Source organism: Orbicella faveolata, unplaced genomic scaffold (genome assembly GCF_042242905.1).
Source record: "Orbicella faveolata isolate gen_17 unplaced genomic scaffold, um_ofav_v1 contig_34, whole genome shotgun sequence".
Taxonomy (NCBI): domain Eukaryota; kingdom Metazoa; phylum Cnidaria; class Anthozoa; order Scleractinia; family Merulinidae; genus Orbicella; species Orbicella faveolata.
This window is the reverse complement of record NW_028301563.1, coordinates 16,076,651-16,104,637: the sequence shown is the minus strand read 5'-3', so window position 1 is coordinate 16,104,637 and position 27,987 is coordinate 16,076,651. Positions and strand designations below refer to the sequence as shown.

Here is a 27,987-nt window from a genome sequence, read left to right as displayed (position 1 = left end):
GGTTACCGGAATGTTAAAGTTTGTTAGACAATGGCTAACCTCTTGTTTTCCTACTTGTACTTTAATGTGTTTTCCGGGGTTGAGAGTCCTGCAAAAACATCACAAAAGGTCTTGAGCGTTATTGTGTAATATATTAAAAACGACAAACAGTGTTTCATGACATTCCCAAGCACCAGAAGAAAATTTATAAAAAAACAAACACGAAGCTCACAAAATTATTGAATTTCAGCTGTCTATTCGATTCTCACACTCCTGATACAGGCTAACAAAGAGAAAAGTGAAACACGAAATCGTAAAATTCTATGCTAATTAAGATCCGATGTCCCATTACCTTTTCCATAGGATATTAGTTATCAAAAAACGCGGACAGATTTGGTAAGACCCTTCCGCTCTTCAAACTTTCATATATATTTATTTAGGTTCGTTTTCCTCTGCGAGGGGGATGGCTCACAATCAGGAAAGGAAGCAAGAAAAAAAAAAGATTTAAAAGACAGTAAGCAATATTGAAACACAACAGATAATCAACAATGGTTTGGCTTACACCGAGCGATCCCAAAATTACACTCAAGATTCTACCTTGATATCAGCTGGAGAGCTTGACGTAAACCACTATCGTATCATTCTGGCTAATGTAAAGGGTGACAATCAGAATAAAGTGTTTCACTGTTTTACACTGTTCTGTTCATTTCTCCTCATTTATAAAGCGCTACTATCAATAACACTTATTTCATGATAGTCCGACTTTTATCGCTAATAGCTTACCTTTTGCTTTTCCTGTCACGGTTGTCTTCATTTCCAGGCAATCGAACCTGGATAACTTCGTATCCGTGTTTAGAGTCAATTGGATAAATGGCGACGAGACGCTTACATGGTGAGGCTGCTAAGGAATTCACGGGTCCATTCCACGAGGTAATCGGCAGCAAGTCACTCAACGGGAGGTTACTCAGCAGGTCACCTGACTTGACGTTAAACAGCTTAGCACGACACTGTTCTGAGGAAGCTTTGGAGATGACAACACACTCCTCGTCACTGACAAATTCACAAGCACAGAATGACCGCCGACGACTTCCACTACCTAAAACGTGAAGTGTTTCTCCTGAAACTGCATCAAGGAAGTACATTACAGGATTAAAAAACAATTTCGAGTAAATGATGACAAACGTTTCCGCAGGAGAAAACAATCCACAAATATCATCGTCATGAAGCAGTTGCTTTCCCCAGAGGATGGTTGCGCGATCCGACAAACGAACTAAGCCATCCTCGCCCCTGGTTAAAATTTGAAATTTGCTGCTGCATGCAAGCAAATTTGAGGTGCGATCAATCTGCATAGTCAACAAGATCTCTCCGCTAGTAGTATCAAGGATGATCACCACATTCTCTTCCGTCGTACATGCCACTCTTTCTTCAGATATAGGAATCACGTCTGTCACACTGCCTATGTTGGTCCAACGTCGGACGCACCTGGACGATTCAAAATTCCACATTTGCAGAGTACCCATTCTTTCGATTATTAAAACACCACCTTTCACAGCTAAAATACAATTGCGTGGAAAACTTACAACGTCAACTATGGTTCTTGCAATCAGCTCAGTATTTGAAACATTCCAAGCCGCTACTGTGGTTGTTCTTATCAAGTCATCATCGCGACTGACAACATAAATGGTCTCACCACTCAAGGAAAACACAATTTGTTTAACCATGGTATGTGCAGCTTCTTTCTCATCTTCCTGTTGTTCATTAGTATTCAACATTTCTACGCGATCATCATCACTCCTCAATACAGTATGCTTATTAAGCACGAAACCAAACTTCATCTCTGCAAAGAGTCCACTACGCACGTTTTCAAGTACAAACCGTGACAATAAGGGATCTCCAAACAAAAATCCACCCTCGCTACGTGATTCAAATTCCCAGGGTACATAGAGTTCTTCAGGATCATCCACCCGACAGAGGAGTTGTTCGGTGATATTGATATTCAAACGGAAGCTCTCGAAGTCAAACAGTGATGACCGGTAACATAAAAGAGATCGACAGTCAGACGAAAACTTAATCATGCCACATACGTTTGGTTGATCGGTTTGTCCCAGTGTTCTAAAACCATCCACCACATGAACGATAGCAATACGACCACTCAAATGAGAAATTGCCAGCAGCTTTCCATTTCGCGTCCATGCGAAAGACAAAACATCTTCATCTCCGGTGATACGAGTAATTTCTGAACCATTCTTCAGACTCCACAAAATGATGCATTTAGAATTGTGAGGGCAATCAGTTAACATTGTGTTCTTGTCTCCTGAAATCGAGCAAACATTGAAACTGCAATGGCTTTCGGGAAGAAGGGGTTTCAGATCTCCGTTGAAACCATAGGCATGGCTAAGGACTCCTGGTAGGACCACTTCCTCGGTAGGATGGAAAACTACTGAGCGGTAAAATGAAAAGAATGGTGATCCTCTGCTTACTCTGAAATTGCTGAAGAAACGTTTCTTTACCATCACAGGACGTGTCCATAGTAGCTTACCAGTATGGATTGACCACAACTGAATCGTTCCGTCGCTACATTCACACACCATGTAGTCTAACTGTGGTGAAACATCAAAACAAGCCACACTAGATGAACATTGAAAACGGGCTAGAACACCTCCCTGCCGCATTTGCTTGTTCACAAATTCCATGTAAGGTATTTCAGGGTATTTCTTCTGTAACATGTTTGATGCCATAGGAGATAAGACTGGCCCTCCCTCATTCAGCAAGGCTTGAAAAACTAGATGAGGATGATATGTAAAACTGCTTAAGTGCTTTCTTAAAAGGAGCATCAAGATGTTCAGTAAATCTTTGCTGTTTGCCGACAGAGTTCCAGAAAGTTCCTGACTTTGAAGCCATAACATTTCTTCCGCTGCTGTTGAACGGTCTAGACACAGCTTTACATACAAAAGCTCCAAGTCAGTCACGTATGTTTGTACACATTCCTCCAGGCTCCGTGATTTCATACTCTCGTCTAACTGTAACATGTGTCGTACACCATGATGTAGCGCATACTTCTCTGTGGCGCTAAACTGTGCATCAGTTACACCTTTCTCCTTCAGATGATCAAGTTCATCGGCACAGAGGCTTGCAAGTATACGGTGGCCTTCCTTCTCATCCATGGTGAAGTCATGCTCTCCGTAACAGGATGTGTCTGTCAACCAGTCTTTAACCGACTTGTGAATAACATGGAGACAGCCATCACGAATAGGAAGAAGTGACGACACACGCCTAATAGCGTTAAGTACTTTGCGCCTTGCAAGTGGTGAGCTGGCATTGCGGCCCAATAGTTTAGAGACAAAGTCAATTGGGATGGGCTCCCTGGAGGCGATAACAGCAGAAAGAAGGTTCAGAAAATTCTCTTCGTTGACGCCTAGTTCCTTCTTAAGTTCGTTCTCTAGTCGTTTGAAATAAGAATGGTAGGCTGAAGAAATTGCTAATGGCAAGCTATCATCAAGATCTTCCTGGTCCAGAACTGATTTATTCTCTTTAATATATAAAACAAGGAAATAGGCGTACAGCATAAGCCCTTCAGACTTTTCGAGGAGCTTTTCAACAATGGGGCCTCTTTTTTCTGGTTTGATTAGATATTGTGTCTCGTTTTCAATGAAACGCTTGATGTCTTCCATATTCTTATCATCATTCGATTCCAGTTGAAATGGCTTCAAATGTTTTAAAGCGTCTGAAATGTTCCTCTCTGGTCGGGTCGTACAAAGGAATCGGATCCAACGTGGAAGTTTGGAAAGATGGTTTGCAAGAACATCAAGTAGCTCATTGCGTTCTTGGTAATCACTTTCGTCTAAAGCATCTATCACCATGAGCATGTTTCTTTCAGGGTCAGCTACAGTGCTAAGAGGCTCTTTAAAAAGCAGCGCAAACAATTCTTCCACACCCATGTTGTTGAGATCTTTACCCAGATTCCTTGACAGCTGTTTCACAAGAGCTTGTTTGTATTCTGGCAAGGCTTGGCACAAGTGACAGGCCAAGGACTGAAGCATCAACTGAGGATTTCGGTAACGAGCATTGTTATGTTGACAAAAGTGGCTCCCTGCCAGTCTGTCAGCTTCTTGCATTCTTTCGCAGAGAACAGCAGAGATGACCGACTTCCCCATGCCTGCATTTGAACTGATTACCATCACACGGTTTTTAGAATTCCTGTCGTCTAACCAGTTTTCAACTTCGTTAAACACCCACTCACGAGTGCCTTGTTGATATCGTCCTACAAGATACTCAATATCTCCTTTGAACTCTGACTTGGCAAGGTTCTGTAGGACTTGGTCTTCTGCCCCTGCATCTCTTCCATCTTTCAAGCTGTCAACAGCTTGTTTAACCGCTTGCAAAGTTTCGAAATGTTCCTCTTAGGTCTTCACTACATCCTGAACAACTTGCTGTGTTTTTGTCTGGGTCTGATGTAATTCTTGAAGTGTTTTACGGTCTTCTAGTTGGGTCTGGCGTAGTTTTTCAGCAGTTTCTTGAGTTTTGGTTTGCGTCTGGTGTACTTTATCCAGTTTTGACTTGTTATCCTGAACTGTTTCATGATCTTCTACTTGGGTCCGACGTACAATCTCAACAGTTTCTTGTTGGGTTTTCAAAAATTCCTTAACTTCCGTTACGACCTCATGTGTATCTTCAACTGCATCGTGTGTACCTTGAAGAGTTTTGTGGTCTTCCTCTTGCATCTGGCGTGCTTCTTGTTGGCTCTTGCGTATTTCTCTCAGCTGTGACTTTATCTCCTCGTCACTTTTAACCCACTCGATCACAGCGTTGATATAATCTTCCTCGCAAGGCGCTGACTTTAATCTGGCCACCTCAACCGGATTCAACCCAAGAGCAACAAGAACAACACTTATTTCCTGCCATTTGACGTTAAACACAGATGTTTGCACGCCCGTGGATGTCACGTGACCATACAGCTCATTACGATACAGCTTGATACGAGTAAGATAAGCCTCAAGAGAGGTGTCACTTGAAGGTGGTGGTTTGTGCCACCCGGAGAGGGGAGGGGATAATCCACAAATGTTGGTCAGAAGAAGGAACAGAAGAGTAATGTCAAATGTTTTGGAGTCTGGGGTGGCTCCACTGGGTGGGAACAGTAGATCCCACTGAGGTTTATGTAAAACTCTTCTCGTTTTAAGAGTGTTCAAAGTGTGATAGTTTGCATTAACACCAGCAGCCAAGTTTGCAGGAGGATGATATCTATCAAAGACATTCCTTAGCACCGTTGTTCCACCATCAATAAGAAGTCTGCTCAGCCTGGCTCCATTTGTCTTCTCTACAGAGCTGGCCAGGGGTGAAGGTGCAGAAGCGGCCATGGTTATCCAGATACACTGTAGTGAGGCTTACATGAAGTTCCTTGACTGTACCTGTGTCAAGGACATGTAAAAAAGCGCTTTTATTTTCGTTTTCGTATCATAGTTGCAACGTAAGCCTCTCATTGGTACAAGTAAATACCATTGCCAAAACGTAATTAACAATTTATTATATATTTATTAAAAGTAAATGTGCCTTATGATTGATTTTCATGTCTCACACAACTCATAGAATTCACATCAATGTAATTATTACCCAAAGAATTAACTATTCTTACATAATCAAATAATTAATCACAAAATCACAGGCGCATTTCTTAGCTCTCTGAAAGCTGTCACGTGAGGTTGGGACTGAATTCTAACACACAGGTTTAGCGACCTGGACAAATTTAAATTTAACCGTTCATTCAAATATAGTTCATTTCTCTTCCTCAGAATCTCTTTCTAGATTGTTAAATGTGTGACGTACATAATACAATCTCCTATACAGCTTGTTACCCGGCAACACACAGCGAAGAATTTAGTCTTGACTTTATTTTTGGTTGGTTCATGCTTTTTATTGTTGCACTGAGACAACACAATTCCATAATTCCAGACACCTTACCATTTTCCCTCAAGAAAGCCAACTAAGAATAGTTTATTGTCCCTCTCCGCAGCTTCTGAAATCAAAGATGTCATATTCATTTATACTTATAAGTTAAAATGTGTAAATACCATTACCAAAAAAAAAAAAAAATGATGGACCTGCATGCACCAACTCCTATTAGCACACGATAAGAAAAGCTTTGAGTTTTCCCATACTATTGCATTGTATGATCACTACTTTCAAATGGTTTGTTTTAAAAAAGATATTACCATACTGATAGCAACTTGGTAACACAAGGTTAATGCACTTTTTTATAACAAGGCTAAACAAAGAAGATAATCTAGAATTATAAATAAGAAAAAAATATTGCACAAAAATTCCTGTTGAAACTTACTTTAAAAGTTATTAGAAACTTTGATTCCAAAAATATGCAAAGGCAGTTTAACTTATTGGTCAGGTTCTAAAAATAATCCAGATAAACATTTCAGAGTGTGACCCTTGGTTACCCAACCAAGTTGCAAATCATCTCAGTGTGATAAACTTTATAGGAGAAGGTCACTCCAAAAAACGTATATTTTTTGTCAATGCTAACAAAAACCTTGCACTAAGTTTAGCCATTCACCAAAGTTTCAGCCTCTAAAGTGAAGTTTTCCTTATGAAATTCGTCTTAAAAAAGCCCAAAATTCGAACATCGTTGCCTCCATTTTGAACAGTACTCAGCATCCAGACCGTACTTTCGTGACATCATTCCATCCAAGAGATTTTGTCCAAATGGCTTCCGAAGAGCCTTTTAACTATCACCCTGAGTTATGGCTGCTCTTGAGCCATATCATTATTTTTGAGCCAAATATGCTCCAAACTCTGAAATGATAGCGCTGAGCAGCAGCCAGGCCGTGTTTTCGTGACATCACTCTGTCCAAGAGATTTTGTCCAAATGGCTTCCGAAGAGCCTTTTAACTATCACCCTGAGTTATGGCTACTTTTGAGCCATATTATTATTTTTGAGCCAAACATGCTCCAAACTCTGAAATGATAGTGTTGAAGATAGCGAAGTGGATAATCGCTACGGAAAAAATAGATTTTGCTGACTTTGTGAAGAATGCCAAGTCAGTTGCAGGTTTTTCTCCTTCTTGCCAATTTTGGGTAGGACGGAATGACGTCACAAAAACATGGCCTGGCTGCCATGACAGTTTAAAATGGCGGCCTCTGAAGTCGCTTCTTTCGAGACAAATTTCTTCAGGATAGGGGCACTTCACAGGCTGAAACTTAGGTGAGTGGAAAAGCTGAATGTTAACTTGCTGTAGGTGAAGACAAAAAAAGTAAGGTTTTTGGAGTGACCTTCTCCTTTAAGGCCTTAATAAAATTATGTGGATAAAATGATCAGTAGGTAGTGTACATTACTGTAACCCAGGTGAATTCACCCCAAATATGTATATAGCCAGCCCCAACTGCTTACATTAACACTCAGGGAGAAATTGCCAGTGGTAAGTAACAGAAGTTTGTTTCCTAATTTAAACACTGGCGAAAAATTAGTCTTGTTGACAAAAACTTACCTAAAGTATAGTTAAGAAACTTGAAAGTCTTCCGAAATCTGTGAATGCAGTTTGACTTACTACAGATGCTGAAAATTCAAAATATTAACACATTTTAGTGTGCTCACACTGAATCAGATTACCCTGGAGTAGTAGTATTATAATTATAAACTTTGAGTATTTGTTATAAAACATACACTGAGTAGCTACATGGGGATTAAATGTCCCCAAGAGTAGCTCCCAGGATACATTTTACCCCAGGGACATTGAGATTCTTCAAGCACAAATATTCATAAGTCTGTCAAGTTCTTCCCTGGACGTCTTGGATCTACCCCTAAAACTTACTCACAAGGTAGCCTACAGGACTGCTACAAGTCATGACAAAATGCATTTTCTGTACTTTACTAGTATATCTATTCATGGGTGCCCATGCATACATAAGTATGTTGCATTACCATACGCCAATCTGAAGACTTGTCCTAATAATTCACACTGGCCTGTGACACAGCCGGCTTTTTGGCTAAGTTTGGGTACAGTAAAAACCAAAGTACAGTGAGTTCAACCCCGCAATTTCGAACTCTCAGGGAAACAAAAAATAGTTTGAAACTGCGGGAGTTTGAAAATAGCTAACAGTAAATGACTAGAGGGCAAATCGCAACTCTAAGGGGCTTGGGAAATGGTTTATTTTGAGTTCGAAATAACAGGGATTTTGAGATAACCAACTTCAAATTAGCAGGGTCCAACTATATATTCATTGTATTTTACCTTACTTTAAATCAATAACCAAAAGATTTCAACAGCACATCAGGCTTGTTTGGTCTCACCAAGGGTATATATTTGGGCCGTGTCTCACCAAAATACAGGACTCCACCAAATTGACCTCATACACATGTACATGGCATTGAATTGTATCAGAAAGGTAGCACAAGCAAGTATTATCTAATAACTATACTTGACAATATTATTCCAAGTGCCTGCATTGGATACGAGGTGATAGCTAAACAAGCACAGAAATCAGGGCAGGAGAGGGAACAAAAACTCTTGCCATCTGTCAGGGGCCGAGATCTTTTTACCTTTCCTCCGGATTAACCTAGTCAAAACAGAGATTTGAAAGGGCACATGTTCTAGCTGCTATAAAATAAAACTTCATTTATAGATTTAGCCAAGCCTAAAAGTGGAGCTCCAGGGCCGGGTTATTTAAAGCCTGATTAAGCTAACACAGGATAAGCAAGAATTTTGATTTGACTTTTGTACAGTTGTTGAGTTTTTGTGAGGTTTGCTTTTTTCTATTGTTTGGCCATCTGTTCTGAGTTTGAATAAACTCAAAGTACACCCACAGCCCATGACCCGAAAGCAGTGAAAAACATTGGCATGCAAGAACGGTTAACTTTTAATCCCGGGTTAGCCTTAACTGGCTTCCAAACAACCTGGCCCTGATCGTTAGCCTGATTACAACAAATTAACCTGACATGAGCCCACAATCCTATCAAAAGCCAGTACTTGGTCAGTGGTCAACTTTAAAAAACACATGACCTCAGTGAGCTCTAAACCTGAGCACGCGATATGGTCACGTGATACTGGTCAACCTTTGTGCTCTGCTTGGCGGCCTTTGGGGCTGCCGTCCAGAGCCCCGCTATAATTTCCAGCACTGGTAATCCAACATTCTTTGGTATACCAGTATTACCCAATCATCATCACAAAAGTTGCTTAAAAACAAAACACTTAATGTAGTCATTACTCATAGCAGTTATTTTTCAAATATAAAATAATAATTGAAAAGAAACCTTGATTTTATAAGCAGGAGCTAGCAGTAATCTTTGAAACATAGAGTCAGCCAGTAGCCTGTTTCATTAACAATTAACTTACAATGTACCTGAATGTTGTTAAAAGTAAACATTAACTCGCATCCTACATGTAGTTTGACATCTTGGACCTGCACATGAAACCATAACAACACTCATGATTAGAAGATTCAATAGAATTTTAATAACATTAACCCATTGACTCTTGTGCCGCCCATAACTGGCCGTGATGAGCATTGGCCTTTGTTCCACTTCTGATGTCATCACCTTTGACCAAAATTGGCATCATCTATACTCAAGTTCTGCAGGAGGAAAAGATCTTTCCAATGATACCCAGATTAGAGTGATTGGATCAATGGAGCCTGAAATATGCACGAAATGCTCAGAAATTTGAGTGAAAAACTCAGAACAAAATTTCCTGTGACTACACATGGCTACGTCATGCTAAAATTACCCGTCTCAATGGTACTCTCAGAATTTTTTGAACTGGAGGCAAGCCCAGTAGAAGGTCAATCACTGAAAGAAAAAAATGAGAAAAGGAGAAAAAAGGAAAGGCCAAAAAAAAGTTTAAAAGAAGAAACCAAAGGCCTAGGTGCATGCCCAAGCAAAATTGTCATATAGCGCGATGCTCGAGAAAAGAAAGGCATGCTGTCAAAATGCCTTTGTGAGTAGACTGGAACTAATTTGGTCGATATCCAGTCTGAAAATCTCCAGTCCAAAAAATGTGTTTTTGGCAAAAAGCTCCGGGAGTCAATGGGTTAACATTCAATCTTGATTTTAAAATTATTATAGTATTAAGTAAATGTCACCTGAGTGTACATAAGCATTGTGTTATTTCTTGACACAATGTACTGGCACATTACTTTAAAATTGAGGTAAAATAAGGTACAAAAACAGTACTGTAAATGTGACCCTATTTTGGAAAAGGTGGTTAAAGGTGAATTGTCAAAATGGCGTTTAAACGCCTTAAAACGAAAGTGTTTAAACCCATTTAAACGCTTTGGATACATGTTTAAACACTATTTCTGCGCGTTTAAACACTCTTTCTGCGCGTTTAAACACCAGTGCAAAATTTTCTCTGTTTAATACTCCGATAATTATATTGTGGTTAGTTTACGAAGCTTTTTTCGAATGAAATTTGCTCATAAATTAGCGGTATTGTTGTGTTTGATTGTGACGAGCGATGTTTCCGATTAAATTAAATTTTCCTCGATTGTGGCTGGAAGAAAGTGAAAAGATTTGCAACTATATATGGTTCGTGTTTGTGTTGGACAAATTTGATCTGCATTCGAGACGTTGGTTGCAATTGAAAGAGACATTACAAGCTCATTCTCGTCAGGATTTTTAAATGAAGGAAAAGCTAAAGAAAGAGATAAGCAATAACAAACGTGTTTTAGGCTAAGGTTGTAAATTCCTTGATTCTATTTAGTAAACATACCACTTAAGATGAGTCCTTTTTATCTCAGTTATCCAAAAAGAGAGGTATATATGTATATATGCAGCAAACATTTGTAACGGGCAGACTTCGCCTTCGTCGCGTACATGTACATGTGCACTGTAATTTGACGCGAACGTACTAGTTCGAGAGTGCGTGCGAACGATCACGAACCCGATTTCTGTCTCAACAATCGCCCATTTTTCGAGGGGAATATGCAAGTTTCTCAATTCACGCCGAAGTTTTCCACAATTCTTTTGCGGAATGCAACCACCTAAAACTGCACATTTTTGAGCAAAAGCTATTGGCAACTGAACAAAAAAGAATGGACAAGGAGAATTGGGGGCGATAATTGAATTAATCCCGGCTTTTATTACATCTTCTGTAGGAAGCTTAAGCGAGAATAATTTTGTGAATGTAGGAGAAACTTTTTCGTGGTGCATGAAATGCGTATTTTTATTTCCCACGAATTGTGAAAGGAACTTTCTAATTTTCGTGAAACGTGATCTAAACTCCCTGTTTACAACCGTCTTCGATGACCGTGCCGAAACAATTGGCGATTTTTTTGTTTATTTCATGCCGCTCGCAAACGCGAAGACACATTCTTTTTATGTGAGATATTAACCGTGGGAGCAGGCAAATTTTATTGGGTAGTCGATTAATATGACCAATTATTCAATCTGTTGAGTTTGCTTGGAGCAACAGAACAACATAGTAACTGAGAGACAGCAATGCAAGGCAACACGGTTAGCCGATCCAAATCAGCCTTGATGGATACAGAGTTTGTTTTGTTTTCGTGTGCTGACAGCTTGCAACGCTGCATGAAATAGTAAACTTCTTTCAAATAGAAAAAACTGTGGTTCTCCTTTGCATTACAAGCATTATGCTGTGAATTACAGTTTCGGCCCTCTGTTTGACAGGGGAGAAAATTGAAATGTAGTTAATACTTGAAACTCGAGACACTCATCTGTCGCCGTGCATGAATTGAATCGATCACATGGAGAAACGGCCGTCTCCGCGTGATGCAAATACTTCACAAGACAACCAAAGAAAGACACAAACACACAGGTAAATCACTTAGTTTTATGCCATAAATATGAACAGGCTAATTAAAGCACAAAGGTTCCCTGTGATATCGCAAAGTGAAAGTCACACTCATTCCCGCGTGTTGCACAATTGTAGCAGATTGTACCTACGTGCAAATATTTTCGACAAGAAAATTAGCAACACATTTCTTTTCGTAAATTGCATGAAGTTACGTTGGCGTATTCTCGGAAATGGTAATGTAAAGTGTATTGTGTATTGTCGCTGAAGACTCGTGCATTTGGCTCACTGTATAGACCATAACTTACACTACATTTTTAGTACGATATTAAGAAGCGTTCATATCATTATTTTGTATTTTCACCAAAACAGTAAATTTCCACTTTGACTGAGAATGATGGCGAAAATAAGTTTTACATACCATCCAGTAAACCAGCTTGGCATAATAATTCTAATAACGCCATGATTTCAAAAGGCGTGGGAACGATAATGCTGAATAATCTGTCACAACAGCTTTACTGTTAAATAAATTATTGCGTTTAAACGCTCATTTAAAGAAAACATTCGCCTAAGGAAAAACGCGTTAAAACATTTTGTAAACGGGTTTAAACGTTTTTTTAGCCCGTTTAAACGGTGTTTAAACGCGTTTTGGTCTGAAACGTGAATAAACGCGTTTTTCTCTTTTCACCTTTTACCACTTTTTAGTGCAGAGTGCACTATTGGGATGGTTATGGGGGTTGCCTGCCGCTAAGGAACTAAGGCGCTAAGGTGTAAACTTTAATGTTTGTTTAATTAATTAATTTCAATTAATTAATTAGTCTAGAGGCAAGGAAGTAATGGGAGTAGGGTGGGAAAGGTACATGTGTACTCTACGTAAAACACATTTCATCGCCGTCGCTTAACTTTGAACATCGCAAAGCTATATATTTGTTTCAGGTAACCCCTTGCTCTCCTTGTGGTACCATTCTCCTTAGAACAAAACTAATTTGCCCTAAACGCATGCGTAGATTAGTTAGGGTTCGTGGCTTCTATATTAGGTGAAGGATACATTGCATACGGAATCACGCACAAATGTTGAGTGGTTTTCCTTATGGTAGAGCTCAACATGTAAGACGCATGCGTTCTAGCATTGTTAGTGTTATACACTATCTTTACGCGCAGTATTTTATATATCGTGTCATGCGACCAAGGACGGCAGTTATTTTTCAGGTAGCGCCAGTTGTCCCTTTTTATTGCAAAAGTGAAACGTTACTGTGGCTGCGTAGCTTTTAGAATTACAAACAGGTCGGTTCAACAGATATCATCTGCTGTTTTCAATCTACAATAGTGTGCTTGTCAGAGTTCAAATATATTGCTTCTCCTCAGCGACTTGTTTATTTCTTGCCTTAATTGTGTCTGTAAGAGAGACCAAAAAGTTCTCAAGTTAGTGGCGTTAATACTCCGCAAATTGTGAATTTGTAACAAAAGAAACCAGGAAAATGCTCAAATATTGCTGCAGACGCCGTGGCACCTAATGAAAGCGCAAATTAATTTAATCAGTCTTTGAGGAGACTCATTCATATCGGCCAAGTAGCACTGTTTATCTTCAATACTTTTCGTTGAAAAGCTTCTCAGCCATCAATATCGTTGTGTGTTAATTTTGAATTGTTTTATTGTTAACAACAAAGGTGGCAACAGAAAAAGAAAGTGGTATTTCGTGACTATCTGATAATTAAATTAGTTCTTGTTCATCGGTAAAAATTTGCATTTTTAGTAAAACATCGTCTCTGTTCCGTTTCTTCATCACTACATCAGATATTTAACTTTCTTTCATTTATCTCCAAAAAACAAGGACATCTTCCGTATGTTTTGGAGAAAACAAGGGTTTCATATTACATGGCTTTGCGAGGAAAACAAAAGTATCAAGTTACAAAGTTGGCGTGAAGAGCTAAATTGTCACGTTTGCTGCTTCAGCGTATTGTTGAATTTAAAATGAACGAAAATCAACTTAAAGCACCAGTAGTAACAAGAAGATCTGTTAGATCTTAAAACCGCGCTTTTAAAATTTAACTATTTTCTTAGCACTACAGTTGCAACGCAGTGTACATTCGAAAGTAATCCTTGATGATTCATTGATTACTGTAGACATCACATCACTTGATCAACACAGACTGTACTATTGCACCATCAGTCGTAGCCGTTGCGAAATCTCCGATGACGTAATAGTGTTAATCTGGAACTTTCTTTGGGATATGTATGGGCATGAAGATACGAACACTATTAACAACAGCTTTCTTTCTTAAAAGTCAAGTTTAAATTTAATATTTTCCTTGAGTAAAGGGCTAGCAAAGAAGTCACACGAGTCACACAATTCAAGAATTGCGTTATCGACGGCTATCTTTAGTACGGTGGTTATTTCCCTACCAATGACGTAATCATTGCATGTCCTGACACGTTCTTTGCTTGGCTTGCAAATATTTCATTTTCCTTCCGATCTATGAACTCGCTGCGATGAAAGAGCCAAAGAATTTACTTCATTTGCCTAAAACCACAAGAAATACTCGCAAACTTGTAAATAAATTAATGACCGTCGCTTCTGGCGAAATAAACTTCCAAAGTAAACACGATCTTATTAGTCACGTAGCGAAAGTGAAAGCTGCAACGTTAACGCATTCCATGGCTGACGTAATACCTTTTTTTAGCGTATTTATTAATCCCTTTGAATCCAACGCTTCGATAAAACCAAAAGAAAATATATTTTACCCACAACAAAGGAAACAATATCCGTAAAATTATCCGTGTATTAATGTTTTAACAGCTTCTGGCGGAAAAAAACATCACACGTTGCGTGACTCGGAATTTGGCCGAGCGGAGGTCTGCGTCTGGTCACCGACAAAAAAAAAAATAACAAGAAGATCTGTTAGATCTTATAACCGCGCTTTAAAAATGAAACGGTTCGCTTAGCACTACCGTCGGAACGCAGTGCACATTTCAAAGCAGTCATTGATGATTCTTTTCTTACTCTAGACATCACATCACTTGATCAACACAAACTGTATTATTGCACCATCAGTGGTAGCCGTTGACAAATCTCCGATGACGTAATGGTCTTAATCTAGAACTTTCTTCGGGATATGTATGGGCATTAACGATATGAACGACACAATAATAACACTATTAACAACAGCTTTCTTTCTTAAAAGCCATGATTAAATTTGATTGGTGTTTTCCACGAGTAAAGGGCTAGCAAAGTAGTCACACAAGTCCTAAAAAAACCCTATCCCGACCGATGTATCGATTTTGGTCACTTCAGTGACCACAGATCGAAAACGTGACAGAAAATTGGCGTTACGTTTGATTCTCACCAAATTTGTCATATCCCCCCCTCGGGAGAATTTTGTTAACTTAGCTAATTTAGTATGCAAGCCACCTTAATGGCGGTCACCGTCGACGAAATGTTTATTTGCTCAAAATTGGGGCAAAATCTTTCGGAGATGCAAGTCACGACATTTGTAAGGATACATAAAGTAATTTGGGACCGGTTGCTGGCTTCTAAGGCTGAATTTATCCAGAAGTAAGCTGTATTTTCGCTTTCGTGCCGAAAGCCATGCGATGAAATATTATCGGCTTGTTCTGCTGTCTTGTTCTGTTTTTCTCTTGGTCTTTTTTTTGTAGCCCGCCGAGGCCAGTCTTTCGTCTAAATGAGTTGAAAAAAGTTCGAAAAAGATGTTCCCATTCAAGTTTAAGCTCTCAGGCGATAATTCTGGAGTTTTTTGGCTGAAATGTCGGCTTTGTTATGTTCGTGTTTTTCGGTTGCTATGGGCGACCGTTGCTTCCTTTGTTAGGTCAAGTCTGGGGAGTCAGGTCACAAAAAAATTCTAACTAATTCTGGTTTTGTTCGATTTCGCTGAAATTTTAACACGATAAAGCTGGATTGTTAAGGAATAGATTTACCTTCTGCCGATGTGTGGTAGCTATTAACGCTGAAGTGTTATATCGCTTCGAAGTCAGGGTTTTGAAGAGATTTTTTTGCAACGTGTGGGTTCGGCGTGATTTTGTAATCGGAGGTTTCGGTTCACCCCGAAGGAAAAAATATCCGGAAAAGGTCATTTCATCGACGATTCAAAGGAATATAAATATGTATATGTTCCGAGCTAAATTTCTGGTGAAAAAATATAATTTTTGACGAGCGCTGGGTTTTTAATTTTTTCCCGCGAAAGATGAGATTTATTAATGTTTCAACAGCTTTTGGCGAGTAAACATCACAGGTTGCGTGACTCAAAATTTGGCCGAGTGGAAGCTTGGGTCTGCTCGCACAGAAGTCGAAAAAAAAAAAACCACGGGTAAACCATGAACCGCGCTCGGCCCATGGCCGCGCGGTTAACAAGAAGATCTGTTAGATCTTATAACCGCGCTTTTAAAATTTAACTGTTCGCTTAGCACTACCGTCGGAACGCAGTGCACATTGCAAAGCAGTCATTGATGATTCTTTTCTTACTGTAGATATCACATCACTTAATCAACACAAACTGTATTATTGCACCATCAGTGGTAGCCGTTGACAAATCTCCGATGACTTAATGGTCTTAATCTAGAACTTTCTTCGGGATATGTATGGGCATGAACGATATAAATGACACAATAATAACACTATTAACAACAGCTTTCTTTCTTAAAAATCATGATTAAATTTAATTGGTGTTTTCCACGAGTAAAGGGCTAGCAAAGTAGTCACACAAGTCATAAAAAAACCCTATCCCGACCGATGTATCGATTTTGGTCACTCCAGTGACCACAGATTGAAAACGTGACAGAAAATTGGCGTTACTTTTGATTCTCACCAAATTTGTCGTATCCCCCCCCCCCCCTCGGGAGAATTTTGTTAAGTTAGCTAATTTAGTATGCAAGCCACCGTAATGGCGGTCGCCGCCGGCGAAATGTTTATTTGCTCACAATTGGGGCAAAATCTTTCGGAGATGGAAATCAGGACATTTGTAAGGATACATAAAGTAATTTGGGACCGGTTGCTGGCTTCTAAGGCTGAATTTATCCAGAAGTAAGCTGTATTTTCGTTTTCGTGTCGAAAGCCACGCGATGAAATATTATCGGCTTGTTCTGCTGTCTTGTTCTGTTTTTTCTCTTTGTCGTTTTTGTAGCCCGCCGAGGCCAGTCTTTCGTCTAAATCAGTTGAAAAAGGTTCGAAAAAGATGTTCCCACTCAAGTTTAAACTCTCAGGCGATAATTGTGGAGTTTTTTGGCCGAAACGTCGGCTTTGTTATATTCGTGTTTTTCGGTTGCTATGGGCGACCGTTGCTTCCTTTGTTAGGACAAGTCTGGGAAGTGAGGTCACAAAAAAATTCTAATTAATTCTGGTTTTGTTCGATTTCGCTGAAATTTTAACACGATAAAGCTGGATTGTTAAGGAATAGATTTACCGCCTGCCGATGTGTGGTAGCTATTAACGCTGAAGTGTTATATCGCTTCGAAGTCAGGGTTTTGAAGAGATTTTTTTGCAACATGTGGGTTCGGCGTGATTTTGTAATCGGAGGTTTCGGTTGACCCCGAAGGAAAAAATATCCGGAAAAGGTCATTTCATCGACGATTCAAAGGAATATAAATATGTATATGTTCCGAGCTAAATTTCTGCTGAAAAAATATAATTTTTGACGAGCGCTGGGTTTTTAATTTATTCCCGCGAAAGATGAGATTTATTGTTTCAACAGCTTTTGGCGAGTAAACATCACAGGTTGCGTGACTCAAAATTTGGCCGAGTGGAAGCTTGGGTCTGCTCGCACCGAAGTCGAAAAAAAAAAAACCACGGGTAAACCATGAACCGCGCTCGGCCCATGGCCGCGCGGTTAAAAAAATATAATTTTTGACGAGCGCTGGGTTTTTAATTTATTCCCGCGAAAGATGAGATTTATTGTTTCAACAGCTTTTGGCGAGTAAACATCACAGGCTGCGTGACTCAAAATTTGGCCGAGTGGAAGCTTGGGTCTGCTCGCACCGAAGTCGAAAAAAAAAAAAACCACGGGTAAACCATGAACCGCGCTCGGCCCATGGCCGCGCGGTTAATAAACCACGGGTAAACCTAGAACCGCGCTCGGCCCATGGCCGCGCGGTTAATTAATTTGTGCGTAATGTTTGGACCTTGAATGAAAATACAACCTTGAAACATACACACTGCAAAGGGGAAAAGCCGTAGCAGACTACCAAGGTAGACACAAACCGGAAGTGAACCGAGTAGGGGTGAGTACTTATGGGACTACTGTACCAGAGCTATCAATTGCGCTCTGCACTATCTGAGATTGTCTCACTAGTTCCAAAATAGGGTCACAAATAGTCTAATTTGTAATTAAAAGCACTAATTAAAAAAGGTTAGAATAACAATCAGAGGTCCTTATGGGACCACAGCTATTTTGCCTTAGTGATGGGGTCAAGTTACTGGAAATTATTAAATTTGTATTTTTACTTCTTTTGTAATGTTTTTTTTTTTAAATCTTTTTAGAAGGGCTTGTTGGAATGAGCTGGCCGTAATGTATTAAATTAGGTTGAAAGGGAAACACGAGCCTGTCAAGCTTCAATGACATAAAATTAATAATTGACATTACACAGGGCTCGAAATTGTTACTCACTGATCTGCAACGCGACCAAAAATTGAGCACTGGCGACTAAATTTTCAGAACTGGTCACCAGCTGGCGACTCACGTTTTGTCTGATAACTAAAGAAAACCACGACACAACTTTTGTTTTTAAATCTTTATACTAGGAAATCAATCAGATATGGTAGCTAGTAAACAACTTAAGCACCTTTCCATCCCCAGTAAAATAATGTCTGAATATTACAAGATAATCAAAAAAATTGAATGTATTTCAACACATCGATACTGCGCTCACGGCGCGCCATATTGATTCAGCGGCTTCTTCCAAAACTGGGATCGCAGGCGCACTTTAACACCATGTGCTTTTCATTTGCAGTGAAAATGGTGCCAGATACCAATCAGTTGAAGGAATTACGAGTTTTTACGTGCAGGGAATGAAGATTCAGCCAAAAGGTTAATCCAAACTTTGAATCCTTCATCGGCATTTCGAAGAAGTAGCAAAGGGAAAATACGCAAGCACCGGTGTTTGTCTCACAATGAAAACCACGGACTTAAAACATGTTATGCTTCGCTTCATTTAAAATGACTATGGAGACAACCATCACCTTCAGACCAGAGACATATCACCTGAGAACAATGGTAGCTTTATAACTAAATGTTACTCATGTTGTTTCTAATTGTTTTCACTCTTCAATTGTGACTTTTCTTGCATGCAAAGTAACGTAACATAAAATCGTGTTCTTGTGTAAGTTATTTATTAAATAAGTTGGCGACCAAAATTTAAGATCTGGTGACCAAAATTTTTCTGTTAGTCGCCAGCTGGCTCCCGAACGTAAAAGTTCATTTTGAGCCTGTTACGATAAAAAAACTCAAGGCTATGTTAACGATGAAAATGATATGTAATAATAATATTACTATTGATCATAGTAAATAAATAAATAATTAGAAAAGAAAAAACTAAAATAACTAAACAATTACTTAGCCTGCATTGCATCAGCTGAAGCCACCACAAGAACTGCACAATAGTGAGCTGTTGGTTATTTGTTCATACAAAAAAAAGCCCTAATAAAGTGTACTGACAAACAAATTATTACTACAGATCTTGTGGGAAGTTTAATTCCAGAGACAAGCAAATAAAGATTTAAAACTTGAAACAAATTTGCTTCCATTATCTGCACTGTGTTGAAAGCACTTCTCTTTGTTAACATTTTTCGACCCTTCAATAAGCTGCAAGGTGATGGCTGAGTTTAAGGTGAACACAGAGCAAACTTAGAGTTCTCTAAATACAATATAAATTGCTTAAATTTAAAACTTGAGAGTACACATCTGAAAAGATCTTTTAATCAGTCAAGAATAAATCACTGGAGAATGACACCTAGGACAAAATTATTGTTTGGACATGACAATAGAGAAAATCAGCAAACAAACAAGTACTCGTGCCAGTCACAGCAAATTGCACTTCAGATCAATCACGCACATGAAACATTTCACATGTCAGCTATTAGGTAATCACAAGTGACTCTGGCTGCCTAGTACATAATTACTGTACATTACTTTGTGACTTAAATCTCACTTTGGTGAAAATTTTGTGTTACTAGTTCCATTCCCCCCACAGAAGAGATTTTCCATAAGACCCCCCCCCCCCCCGCCCCCCCAACAACCCTCTGGAATTTCCAAAATTGACCCACAAGATATTGTACGCCCTACCTCTCTGGAAATTCCAATTTTTTCTTACACCCCTGGAAATAATTTTATTTTTAGATTGTAAAAGTGAGAAATAAGCTAATTTATAGTGCAGATGCCGAATTTTGATGCTTTAGAAGTCAGTGTTTTCTAGTAAATTAGCGTGTACTGTCACCTACATATGAGCAGAAAGGTACATCAAGCATTGCGTGGTTAATTATTGACTATCACAGATGCATTAATCTTCATTTTATACAACCAATTCCGCTTCATAGTCCTACAAAACAGCAGCACTTCAATAACGAATACATTTATATCAAAATGCAAGTTCACTTTCAAGGGCACTGAGAAAGAAATGCTTGGAAAGAAATGCTTTACACTACACCAGTAAAAACAAAACAATTAAAATGCTCTTTTGTATCAAATAATTTCGGTGCACCAAATTTACATGTTGTATTTACATGTACGTATTTCCGAAAGAAGTTTCTCACTTATATTTCGTGTGTTTCAGTAACTTTGGATATCTTTGTTGTAATTTGCACTGGTGTTTTAAATTTACACTGTCTTGCGTTATTATGGCCGCACAAAAGTTCAGCCAATCAGTCACTTTGTTATTTTGTCGTCCACTAAGGACAGGATTAAGAGGGTTCCACTGTACATCTTGTTGGAGTTCAAAGTGGAAAGAGGGTATAAATTCATCTGACATTCCGACGAAACATATTAACAATAAATTTCACACAAGGGTAATTGTCAGATTGAAATTTACAAAAAATTAATGCATGCATGCTGCTGTTCACATTCAAGGACACTTTCAATTCGATGAAAAATTCCAGTTTGTATTTCCAGACTTTTCCAGGGAAGAATAGAACAGCATTTCCTGACATTTCTGGAAAATAGGACAACATTGCGAGGAATAGGAAACATAGGCACGCAAGGCGTGCAAGAGTTATTTTTTTTCTGTGAAGTTTTGGGGATAGAAACATTCATGGTACAGTAATGATTTGGTTAATTTGACAAGTTTTTTTGTTTGCGATGTTACATCGGTCATGGTAAGATAGCTAAATAGTAAGCCATAAAATGTTTGACTGAACAAACGACAGTAATCTGACACGTTTCCAGATTAATGTAGATACCATCTTATTTTCTAACAGGCAATTTGATTCGCTCTTTGATACAACCCGCACTGTGATTGGTGTGACACGCGCACATGCATAACTCCCTCGCTTACCGATCACATAACCCTTCCAACCCCCAAGAGAAATTTTTGCTCAAAAATACTCAAGTTAATTTAGAGACTTTTTCGCATTTTATACAAGTCGTAAGTTTACCTTTTTACACAGCACAACACAACACAACACAACTTCACCGAAACTAGAAAGAAAGAGAAAAAAAACCTCTGACACGTTGAAAGTCTGATTTAATTCAATGCACTTTAACTTGGTGCCACGCAGTCTTCAAAGAACATTTGAACAGTTTTCATACTTTTTACCTTTAAAAATATCGGACTGAAATGAATGTCATCAAATAAAACTATTAAACTGCTACTGCAGAGACGTAAAAACCGTCCAGAAACGAAACCTTCTTTTTTGTTTAATATCCTGGAAACAATAGCCGATAACTTGTCAGCTCTAATTGAATTTACTCCAATATAAAAAACAAAAGTGTTAAGTTACCATTTGTTACTAAAGATAGCAAACGTCTCGTGGGAAAGAGTGGTGACGATTCGTCAGCTCTAATTGAATTTACTCCCTTGTGAAAAACAAGAGTGTCAAATTACACTTTGTAACTAAAAAACAAAAATGTCTCGTTATATTTGCATGCAACAAGAACAAAGCAATTGTTACTCGGACTTACTATTGTAAACGTTAGAACTGTTTCAAATCTAAAGTCTCGTCCCCTCTAAAACATGTCCTAAGAACTAGACGCGACGATTCGTGACCTCTAATTGAATTTACTCCTTGTGAAAAACAAAAGTATCAAATTACCTTTGTAACTAAAAATAAAAATATCTCGTTGCATTTGCATACTACTAACTCACGAACTGTTTCAAACCTCAAGGCTCATCTCGTTTATTTAACTAAAATCCTCGGCCTAACCAACAGAAAATGTCGAAGTAAACCCAATATATGAATACTTCCTCCTCTTTTATAGAAGAATAAATATGGCCGTTCTGAACTCTATCGGGATCAAATCTTCTCGCATACCATTTACCTTTACAACAAGAAATTTGATTGGCTGTTTATAGTAGATCCAATCTGATTGGTGTGACATACATACATCTCTCACTCACTCACTCACTCACTCACTCACCCATTGACCCGTCCATAACATACCCGACGCGCCGACTAAGAGGTATTTTTTTTTACAAAAAAATAACTCAAAAATTCTGGAAATTTCTTTTTGGTTGTCATGAATGGAAAGTGCCCAAAGCTACATTCATGAGTGACCAGGTCTGATTTGATTCTCTCAAAAATAAGTCATGAAAACCATTCAATGAGAAAATAAAAAAAAAAACAACTTATCGCATTTTTGCTGACTTGAAATCTTCTCAATGCTCTACAATGTGCTCTTACTCACTGGAGGTCCTGAAAAATTAACTACATGTTTTGGTCACATATTGTTATACTCTGAGTCTTATGAAAATTATCAATAAACTTCCTGTATACAAGGAACAAATTGGTCTAGCCATTCTTATTTAAGCACATTTCTTAATGTAATCCAGTCATCAAAGCATTTAAAACAGCTGACAAATAACTGCATATTTTCTACCTACTCAAATTAAATACAGTTTTCTTTTCTTTAAGAACATTTTGTTTGTCTGTAAATTGATGAATATGAGTACATGTACATATAAGGATTTACACTTCAGTATGATGTTGAGAAATTCTCTCAGAATTGCACAAGCCTTGAGGTACATGTAAGTGCGATTTGAAATAATTTTGTAAATTAGATCCTTAATTAATTGTTTGAGCTTTCATATGATTACTCATTTTAATACTGCTGTAACATAACTGAGAAAATTACTATTGCACATGTTTGAATTTACACTGCAGTGAAAATTAATTAATTAATAAAATTAACAACAAATTGGCCTGTTCTCAGCTAATCACAGTCACGTTCTTCCTTAAAAATTATTACTGTATGGTTAATGTGTTGGTAGCCAAATGAATATAATGCGTGCTCTGATTGGCTAATAAATTGTAGGGCACTATTCTCCTGTAATGCCCATGGGCCAGTTGTGGGTCTGCAAAACCAAAGCAACAAGCAACTCATTAACCTCGAACCTTCGGTCTTCACAGGAAAATCTCAAACCAAGACCTTGCCGTATTAACTGAGCGATAGTGAGGTCAATATCACAAGGCTGAGACCTCACTCTTGGTTAATAAGTAGTTAATGGTCACTGACACTTTCCTCAACGTACAATTTAATTCACCAGTCAATGTTAATGCCCCCCTCCCCCCAACCCAGGCCTGGGCGGGGTAACATGGGGACTTTTTCATAATTATATCATACAATGTATTCACTCCATTTTGGTTCCCTGGTAGGTGGGGAGTATGTAATCAGTAGTAATCACGATCTTCACTTCCCAGACTGGGGAATGGTCAAAACTTTCATTTTTTTTCCCACTGCATTATAATTTGGCATATATCATCATTGTCCTTGATTTAAAGCAAAGTAAAATAAATACATGTATACAGTATTCAGTGAGTTAGAAGACAAGTAAGCAATTTAATTAAAAGTGACTTTACATGAAAGCATCGTGAAACAAACACATTGTAGTGTAGGACCTTGAAATTTTTGGCCAAGAAAGATTGGCATGCTAGAAAGATTTTCCACACGTTTGTTTACCTGACAAAATGGCAGTGAATCGATCACCCTAATAAACAATTCAAAGCTTATGTTTGTTTGCCATTCGAGCTTTCCTTTCTAAAAGGCACAAATAGAAAGGGACAATTTGCTTTCCAGGAAAAGCAAAACTTGGAATAAACGAAGGAGAAATCATTATTAACCCCTTTTTGTAAGATTGAACAGAAATCAATGATGATGAGACAGAGACTTTAAAAGCATGTGTAAATTGAAATCCACTAAATTTGCCCGTACAGTACCAGTCAAAGAGATTGTAGTACCTACACGCGCATAAAATGCATGTAGTCTACGTGTAGTATTCGTGAGTACAGTGAGTGTAAGCTGCATGTAAGGTGCGTGTAATTACATGCCTGTAAAATTTACTGATCTGGTACTTACATGTACATGCATGTATATGCATTTGCGTGTAATTTCAGGCGTATGCATGTACTTTAATTGGAGGAAGAAACCTCTGTTATTCATACATGCATTAGTGTGTACTTTGCAAAACAAAAAGCTACTATATTAACTTGTATTTGAAACATGCGACTTTCAATGTTCACAGCAAAAAGTAAATTTAAAAGCCGACAAGCATGGCTAAATTAGTGGACTAGCTCAAGCACCTATCAAGCAAATACTCTTTCTTAATCTGTAGCAGCCTGCACTTCTGCTTAACATCAAAACTTAACTCTTTAAAAAGATCTCCGAGCTTTCAATATGTTAAACCACGTATGACGTATGGCGTAAGGTAATGTTTACCCACGGGTGTCATGAAAACTCAGACCCTGAAAACTCAAACCCTTTGAAATGAAAAAGAAAGATTTAAACTCATCTCAATTCTTGTGAACTCTAAACATTTTATGGTCACACAATGTTCATAGGCAAAAGCAATGCCTGAAAGGAGCGAGATGTTCATCTTCTCTGGTTTATCATGGTCACATTGATCAAACAGTGAAAAACTAACAGGTTTAAAATTATAGCGGCCAACACTTTGATGACATTTGGTGGCAAATTTTTTACCAAAGAAATACATGTAGTGAGACAGTGTCGCTGTAATGTTGTTCAAATTGAAGTCAGTTTTGAATACTCCAGACGCACCAGCAATAAACCAGAGAAGATAAATATCTCGCTCCTTTCTGGCTGTTACCTATGAACATTACATAACCATAAAACAGTTCAGGTGATAAGAACTGAGACGAGTTTCAGGGTGCATTCCTTTGGAGTGATCTGGATCAAGAGCAGTGATACAAGATCTGTCTGGATCATGGTGCATCAAAGGAACTGATTAATCTATGACCAGAGTGGATTCTCCAGTTTCTTTGATGCAGCATGATCCAGAGAGATCTTGGATCACTGCTCCTGATCCAGATCACCCCAAAGGAATACACCCTTAAGGTACACATCTGAGAATTTTCAATCAGTCAAGAATAAGATTCAACGCAAAAAAGACACCTAGGACAAAATTGTTGAATTCAAATGCGACAATAGTGAAAATCAGCACACAAACAAAAACTATTCACCAATCTCAGCAAATTGCACTTTAATGGGTCAATCACGCACATGAAACATTTCACGAGTCAGCTGGTGATCACAAGTGAATAAATCACTAGAAGAAATGACATCTTAAGAACAAACTTACCGTACTTGACAATGGTGAAAATAACAAACAAACAGAGAATCTTCACCATTCTTAACAAATCAGGAAAAAATTTACGTGTCAGCCAGTGATCACAAGTGAGCCTAGCTACTTACATGACTGTGTACATATTGCCACTTTTCATGTGACGTCATCTCATTTTCCAAAATAAGAAATTACCAATCCTTCTGAAGTTTTAGTTTCATCAGATGTAAGACCCTCTAATAACTTGACGTTTTGCCCCGTTTAAGCTCGACAGGGTTCCTCATTTTGAAATAGGGCACATTTGAATTCTCAGGTTTATGCATTGTGTGACATTAAAATGGCGGCCTGATAAGGCTCTCAAGTAGGTCAAAAAATGAGTTATTGCTGAAGTTTTTGCTAACTAAACAGTTCTTGCTCTAGAAGAAGTATTAATTTCAATGTGTCAGAGCTCCAGAGTAATAACTTTTCGTTTTGATGGCAAAACTCAATGACAGATGTTTCTGTTACTTTACTGCCGCCATGTTTGTGTCCCTCCGACAGCCACAAACATGGCGACTTCATACAAAGCTCTATAAATTTGAGTGAAACACTTCTCCGAATAAGGGAAGAATGAAAAACTGCACAGACCTAAATCTTGGCGGGGTTGTTTATATATCAATCATTCCTATCCCAGCTTCTTGACTTGATTTATTGCATGGTTATGATTTTTATTTTTGATGGCGTGACACTGCAAACCAGCCATACATTTGTGACTTTCTCACTTTGGCAAAATACAAAATGTTTAATAGTTATAATATCCATCCATCTATTTAGTTGTTTTGCCACTAAGACTAACAAAAAATATAAAACTTCGATTGGTTTCACCGGTAATAAATTTTACATCTGAAGGCAAATTTCAAAAGGTCATTGCCGGCTACAATAAAAGACCAGCTGAAAATAGGTGAAAACCCCTTACAAACAAAATTGACCAATCTCAGCTGAATTTTGTGCCCCAAAGCTGTCTCGCAGTCTTGATTTTCTTCGAGGCTAAGAAAGTCGCGAAGTACCGATTTGTTTATTTTATTATTGTTTTTCTTATAAAGTTACAGTAAATGACTTCACAACATCTTAGAAGCTGAACGTCTTGAGTTCACATTTAAAACACTTTAAAGTCTCGGTCTCGCAATTAAAGAAATCAAAATGTCTCGGGCTCACACAGAAAAACGCTAATCTCGTCATCTCGCAAAGTCTCGCATTTACCATTCACCACCCCTTCCTCTCAGTGGCAATTTAATTGCATTTAGTTTTCAACTAAATATTGTCTCAATTATGCCTAATTTACCCTGGGAAATTTACCTGCTAGTCCATTGCAGGGTTACTCCCCTGCATTAAATTTGCTGGTACCCATTTTAATACACCTGGGTGGAAAGTGGCACGAATTTGAGCACTGTCTATAGTCACTTGAACAGAATATTGTGTTGTTGCTTGCGTTTTGAAATAACTTTTGTAGCCTGCAGACCATTCAGAGTTGTTCTGCTGTTCGTTGCAAAATTACTTCTGACACTAGCTGATTCCTTACTCTTAAACAAGACATCAAAGGACACCCTTCTCCTCCTTTTTCTTTGCAGTTATAACTTTTCTAATTTCCAGGTGGATTCAAACATTCAAGCACTTTTTCAATGATTTCGAAAGTTTTCTTCCCCACCCCTCAACCCCTTCACCAGCCAGACAGTACAGCAAAGATCGATCAATCTTTGGCCGTTAAATACTAATGGACCGGAATCCTAGATAGGAATCATGAAGTAAAGCACAACTACAACATAACAGTCTATCAAATGGCTGAATAATCCTTGATTAAGAACTAACTATGCAGCCGTACATACTCAAGAACGAATTGGAAAGGACTGCAAGTGGGGTGCAGCTTTGGAAACCTGATTTACAGAATCAAAAGTCGTAAGTTTTCTACAGTGCTTACCTGAAATGAGTATTAATCGATGAAAATTTACTCCTCGCCTGTAAATTTCATGGACTGAGTCTTGTAACTGTAAGATGACAACAAACGTCATTAATACCGAAAGCTCTGTGGAAACTATCAAAAATTCTCACACCATTCAACTGATGAATTCAAAAGCGGAAGTGATCTTACCGCAGTTACGTTAAGAGATCAGTGAGTCGTGCAACACTAAAGAAACGTATTCCTGCTGTGACAAAGAATACAACTGATGGTTTTGGAACTAATTTCGCTGCAAAAATAACTTGATTTTTCCAGAAATGAGGGAATTTCACCAAACCGAAAATGACCTCCACATCGAAGCAACCTGAGTAATCTGACCTGGGGGAGCTGGGACAGTCCCAAGAACGTCCCAGAAGCCTCAGCGCCTACAATCTGGAATGGCACACTAAGGACTTGTGAGCTGTGGAGCAACGTACATACTGTGCACCCGAGATAAATGAACGAGGTCCGTAAAATGCCTGCTCCGCTGGACAACAACTGGGGTTTGAGATGTACGGAGGGCAGTTTTTCCGGTAAAGGTTATGTGGCGAAACC

At 38.6% G+C, this 27,987-nt stretch overlaps 1 pseudogene across 1 annotated transcript; it reads right to left on the bottom strand.

Moving 5' to 3' along the window:
• Nucleotides 1-758: 758 nt before the first annotated feature.
• LOC110041553 (uncharacterized) lies at nt 759-27,773 on the bottom strand (annotated as a pseudogene). Its single transcript, XR_016201470.1, has 6 exons — nt 27,586-27,773; nt 27,415-27,481; nt 9,322-9,381; nt 7,470-8,538; nt 5,935-5,989; nt 759-5,384 (listed from the first exon to the last, which is right to left on the bottom strand). The product of XR_016201470.1 is annotated as an uncharacterized LOC110041553 (transcript).
• Between the last annotated feature and the right edge of the window lie 214 nt (nt 27,774-27,987).